Source organism: Pelodiscus sinensis, chromosome 1 (assembly GCF_052426305.1).
Source record: "Pelodiscus sinensis isolate ZL-2025 chromosome 1, ASM5242630v1, whole genome shotgun sequence".
Taxonomy (NCBI): Eukaryota; Metazoa; Chordata; order Testudines; family Trionychidae; genus Pelodiscus; species Pelodiscus sinensis.
The window spans coordinates 80,689,619-80,696,253 of NC_143052.1; positions in this window are offsets into that span (position 1 = coordinate 80,689,619).

Here is a 6,635-nt window from a genome sequence, read left to right on the forward strand (position 1 = left end):
TATTTCCTTATAACACAATCATTTTACATCCTTTAAAAAGACAAATTATGGAAGCCTAGGAGTGCAACAGAAAGGTTCAGAATGAATAAGCAATAGGCAGAAAATATTTTTACATATCTTTGCAGGAACAACAGGGCATTGTGTCTTGGTGCTTATTTTATGTCTCTCCCATTAACTGTTGCTTCAAAAGGATGCTTCATTCCCCGCACCCCCAAGTATTTGGCAAACCTCTGAATGGACTTCCCCTTTCCCTCTGCTTCCCCATTGAGTTATGTGCCCATTAATTTTTGCCTCTGCACAACTTTCTGTTAAGATTTGCTACAGTGTAATATTCAGCTCTTACCTATGGTCAGTGAAGTACCTATACGATAAATGTGGTTCTATATTTGTCCAGGCTTGTCATGACAAAGTAGTTGAAGAAACAGAGTTGGAATTTTTGGATATTCTGGATATAAAAGTTTCCTTTGTCTGCTCTGTCGTCTCTGAACTGTATTTCTAAAGTTTGTGACAGTTCTATAGGTCAAATAAGGCTGATGTTTCCCATGTTTGTCATTTGCCAACATTTGGACTATGTGTTGTCTGAAGTCACTGAGAGCACTTTGTACAAAGTTGAATGTACAAACTCATGCCTTGCTCATCCCAAAATATGGCAGAGATTTCCTCCTCCTATTTGGAGCAGAGAATTGCCTCCTCCATGGAATTTTTCTATAATCCCATGCATGTTCCCCTATCCTGCAGCACATGCTCCTTGAGTCTGGGGTCCATGTGAATACAGCATGTGGAGACTGGATGGGCCAGAAGGGTCAGAAAATCAATCTTCCTCTGGTCATCTATTGGGGTCAACTCCATAAGAGGATTTTCCCTGAGAAGATAGAGCCTTGTCTCATAGACTCAAAGACTCATAGACTTTAAGGCCAGAAGGGACCATTATGAACATCTAGTCTGACCCCCTGCACAGTGCAGGCCACAGAATCTCACCCACACCTCCAAGAATGATCCTCTCACCTATATCTCAGATATTGAAGCCTTCAAATACTTTGAAGACCCCAAGATGCAGAGAATCCTCTAGCTGTGATCTGTACCCCATGCTACAGAGGAAGGCGAAATGGTGAATGGTAGGGTATAATCTATCCCTGGAGTATTTGACACCTAATTCCCTCTCCAGTAAGGCCTCGGTATTCTTTCCTGAGCCAGATTATGTTTCCAGCCATCACTGGTAGGAGGGGAGTTCAAGTACTGTGACAGTCTTCTCGCTAGCTGTGATTGTTAATTCCCTGATTTTAGCATTGGCCACAGAGGTACTCCTCATACTTCCATCAGAATATAACAACACCCAGATGCACATTTTGTGAATACTCTTACCTATCCTATCCATATTTCCTCTACATAAATCCATGGTACAACAGCATCTTGGATACTGCATGCAGATGTGACAGCCCCATCTCAAAAAAGATACATTGGAAAAGGTTCAGAAAAGGGCAACAAACATTATTAAGATTTGGAATGGCTGCCATCTGAAGTGAGGTTAATAATATTGGGACTTTTCAGCTTGGAAAAGAGTCTACCAAGGCAGGATGTGATAGAGACATGACTAATGTAGAAAGAGTAAATAATGAAGTGTTGTTTACTCTGCATAACACAAGAGTGAGGGGTCAACAAATGAAATTAATAGGCAGCTGATTTAAACAACATGAAGAGAAGTCTTTGCCAGAAGATGTTGTAAAGCCCCACTATATCAGTGGTTCAAAAAAGAACTGGATAATTCACACAGTCTAGGTCCATCAATGGCTAAGATGGGAAGAGATGGTGTCCCAACCTTTATTTACCTGAAGCTGCCCCAGCAAGAATGAACAGGTAATATTATCAAGTTATGACTTGATAATTCCCCATGGGGCACCTGGCATTGACCACTGTTGGAAGACAAGATACTGGACTAGATGGATCTTTGGTCTGACCCAATGTGACCATTTTTATGTTATGTCAGTTATAACTAGCCTTGGCTAGCAAGCGATCCACAGACAGCAAGGTTTCTCCTTGTTGCTAGCTATTGTGTCAGGAGAGAAAGAGGGTGTAGAAGTATGTATGAGACAAGCAAAAGAACACCTTATTCTCCTGTTGGCTAGGAATCACTATGTGAGAGCACACAGGTGCTTGTATATATGTTGTTTCCCATGAGCTAGCCTACTCACTGTTGCTATGAGCTGACTCATGTGTGATTTTCAACACCTCCGAAAATCCCTATTAGCAGGAGATGCAATGGGCTGACCCAGTAGATTCTACCTCCAAAAGGCAGTGTGGGCAAAGGAAAAGCATGCCAGCTCCCCATTGAGCAGACTGCACCTGGAAGCCTGAGAACACCTTATCAGGAAACAGTAGTGATGAATGAGAGCCAAGGAGAAAAGGCAGTGGGTAAGTTCTGTGGAGTCTGGAGTGGAGAGAGAAGGAGAGATCAGGGGCAGACAAAAGGAGCAAAAATCTCAGGAGAATAGCTGTTTTTATGAGATGTTAACCATATTATGTTAGGATCTGGTTTTGGAGGCAAATAGGTCTTGTCATGAAACTTTTATTTCCAATTTTCGTGATATTAAGATCCCAATCCAAACATCCTTGGTCATGCCAGCTCCATTTAGTAGATACATTGTATATGACTACTCTGTTATTTCATAGAATTGTTGAAGCAATGTGCCTAGTGTGTCCTCTATTAGTCAGGGGTATGAACCAGTGTTTGAAAATGAGCCATGCATCCTGTGTAGCCATATCCTGTGTGAGAACTTTTTGCCAGATGATGAAAACTGTGACCTGCTGTACCACTAGTCAAGTCCCTGACTTCACTTTTAGTCATAGAATATTTCTTGCTTCAGAAGAAGTTAATTATGCTTGACCTAAGTCTCTGCCCTTCTGAATCCAAGAGACTGGATAGTAGTTTTGCCCTAGAGCAGGGTTCTTTTGTGGGTAGGTATTATGAAGAGCATTGGTGCAGGCTAGCATTCTACAGAGGAAATTAATGATTTCCAGGCATGGATCAACCTATACAGATTGAACCCCTCTAGCCTGGCACCCTCTGGTCTGGCAACAGCCATGGCCTGGCATGATTTTAGTTAGCCGGATGTCCACTTATTATGGGTGTGGCCAAGTTTCCTGCAGTCCCAGGAAGTTTGTTTACAGCCACCATTCCTGACTCTCAGTATTTTGTGCTATTGTTTAGTTCTAATTTACCCCCACATGTCTTCTAAGAGCCCAGTAAGCAGTGGAACGGTTGGTTAATGCTGCTGGACAATACTGACCTCCCGTGGCATGGCAAATTCTCTATTTCAGCACTGGTGAGGTTCTGAAGGTACTGGACTAGCGAGGTTCAACTTTTGCTATGATTCCTGTGATCTGTAGAATCTTTGGCGCTGTAAGCAATTCCATCACTGAACTACTGCTTTCATTTTGGTTATGACTTCTTTATGGTACCAGAATGCACTGGAAAAATCCTAATCAGACACTCATGATGATACAAATGCAGCTTTTATTTGAACAAAATTGTGCATTGGGGTCCAAACGAAAACCAGGTGTTTCTGAGTATAGGGCAACCTATGGCCTGTTGGGTTCTATGTATGGCCCATGAGACATTTTGTTTACTGTTGCCCACCTGCAGGGTTGCCAGATTCTGCTCGTTTTCATCAGCATAGTTGTCCCCCCCCCAAAGCATTACTAAAATGGCGTCCACATAAAGCAAGAGCATGTGAAATGAGCTATGTGTGATTACATACAGCATTGACTGTGAGAAACATGCACTCCTTCTGCATCCAATCAAAGTGCTGCCATGATTCAATCAGTACACCCCACAAATTCTAGGTATGCAGGCACAGTTAGCAAAACTACCCTGTCCCAGGAGACCATCATGGATATGGCACTTTTACAGCCCACTGAGATGCAAACTCATGCAGCCCACTCATTAGCCAAGGTTCCCCATTCTTAGCCTAGAGTGTTTTAACTTGCCTCTCTCAAACCTGAGGAGTCACTGCACATGAGGTGGGGATCACCACCAAGGAAAGTTAACTTCTGACTTGGGGGCTCCATAAGAACCATGCCAACTGCTTCATCAGCTGTGCATTAGTAAACTCATACTGACCTCCAAACTTTGGAGGACTGGAATTCTGAGGACAATGGGAATGGAATAGATGTACAACATTGGTCTTCTAATTTGTGCAGTGAGGTGCACCTCCCTGTGATGCAGAAAGGAGATCAAAAGCTTTTGATTTCTGATCACTGTTGGGTGCGCTACATGAAAATGAGTTGAGTAGTGTCAGTCCAGTTTTCAATGGCTGTGGAAAGCACCTCTGAACTGAGAAAAATGACACAGAGGCTGAGAACTAATTTGCTACAGGGACTAAACTAACCCATTACCATTAGAGGTTAATCCTGTAGGCCTACATGGTGGCACATTGATGTGCCAGCAACTAACAACACGTGTGATACTGCTATATCAGTTTTTTTAATATATAAAAGCTTCAGTTTGCAGGGCTATCAGTTCTAGTCAATAATCTAAAAAAGAAAAAACAATCTAGATAATTTGAAATCTCATATTAAAGTAAGTTGAATTTTACAGTAAGCTGCTTTTTTCATTACAGTTGTCAGCTGGCATCACTCAAAGCATGCAACCACAGAGATCTTTGGGTTTCCACAACATTTCCTGTTGTCTCGACTAGCACCCACTATACTGCTTGTCTTTCCTCACATGCAAAACCCTAGTCCTGATTTTTAAAATATAAGATGGCAGATCAATGTAACCAGCCAGGATGGTTTCTTATGGAGGAAAAGGGTAGAATTCATACTTTTTTCAAAGCAGGCCAAACAATTCAAGCACTACTCTACAGGCTAGCCTTAAACTCCAATAAAATATTGTACAAGCCTTTTTTACAAAGCAGTAATATCTTATTTTTCCTTGTAAAATATTTGCAAATAAGAAAGATTTAGACCTGAAATCCAAAGATGTGAATTTTCATTTTAACAGCCCCTGACCACTAATTCTAAACCTCATTTCATATAGTTTCATTTTTATTAAATAGCCTCAGATATCATTTCACAAAATAATTCATAAAGTATCATTTCAGATGGAATTGTCCTCCAAATCTTAGAGTATTTTTTTAACAAATATAAAAACATATAACTGTCTTCAGCAAACTTGATGGAAACATTCCATACATTTTGTACTTTGACAGCACTTTGAGTTGTGTTCCTCTCTTAATATGAAACATATACATGCAGAGTTTCCATTTTCTTTCTTTTTTAAAGAAACAGTTTAAGAGAGAACTTATTTAGATGAGAATTAGTCAAAGAAACCTGATGCAAAGCCCACTGAGATCAATGGGACTGTATCCATTGACTCAATAGGCTTTGAATCAGGCCCACAGAGTCCACAATATATGAGCCCTGATAAAGGAATGTTCTGGAACATGAATTTAAATATATGTATATAAGAAATTCTGGTTACTTTGATGGGATTATGTACCTGTTTTGAAGTTAAGCACGAGCACAACTATTTTCCTGGATCAAGGCCTCAAAGAATATGTCTACATGGCAACAAAACACCCAGGGCTGGTCTGCCATAGATTCATGTGGGTGGGGCTGGTGGGATACAAGATTATAGTGTAATTGTCTGGGTTCAGGCTGGAATATGGGTCTCTCTATGCCTGGGTCTCAACACTGTAATTTTATTGTCTCACAGCTGCAAACCCAAGTCAGCCAATACAGGCCAGCTGCCTGTTTTTGTATTGCACACCCAGAGAAGAGTTGTTGTTTTCCCTTATACACTCAAACATTTACAGTGCTCTGGCAGATAAATATAATTTATACCCACTTTAAGGCATGTTGACATTGCCAGTGTGTGAAAAAGTCCTTAACTGAGCCAAGACCTGTGGTGCCTGCTGCAGTGCAGGATTCAGTATGACACAGGTTTCCATTTCTTCGTAACAGGTCAACTTAACATCTCTAGGATCCAAAATAAGTGTAATGTTTGCAGACAGTCAACTGTGCAAACAAAGCAGCATCTATCCTGTAGGTATACTCAGTGGAGACATTACAGGGAAACTCCAAACTAAATAGCATTTAACATCCAGACTACAATATAAACAAAAATATAAGCCCAAACCTAAAAAAAAGTAAACTATTCTGTGATTGTGAAAGTTTGTACAGAACTCTGAAGTTACCAGAAGACCTTTTGTTCTTTGTATTTTAAACCCTTCTCCCTCCTTCCCTCTATCAGTATTTTTTAAAGCACCTGCTCACATCTGTGACACTGTTCAATCTCTTCTCTCCCTGGCTTTTTTTCTCATTTTAAATTGTTTTAATGATTGCTGTAACCACTCTTCAGGCATGAACAGACACCATGTACTATGTAAATTGTTCCACTGAAAACATAAATTGGGAGCTTCTGCTTCTACTGGAGCTGATTCAAATGACATAGAAGAGAAACAGACAGCAGGAATAGTGTGGCGGGAGTTTAAAATATGAAGTGTGTCCAAGTCTCAAAATCTAGTCTTCAGCGGTTATCCCCCCCCCACACACACCTTTTTTTAAATGAACAGAAGGACAGTCACATAATTGTTTTGTTTTGTTTTTGTTTTTGTTTTTTGTTTCCAAACACATAA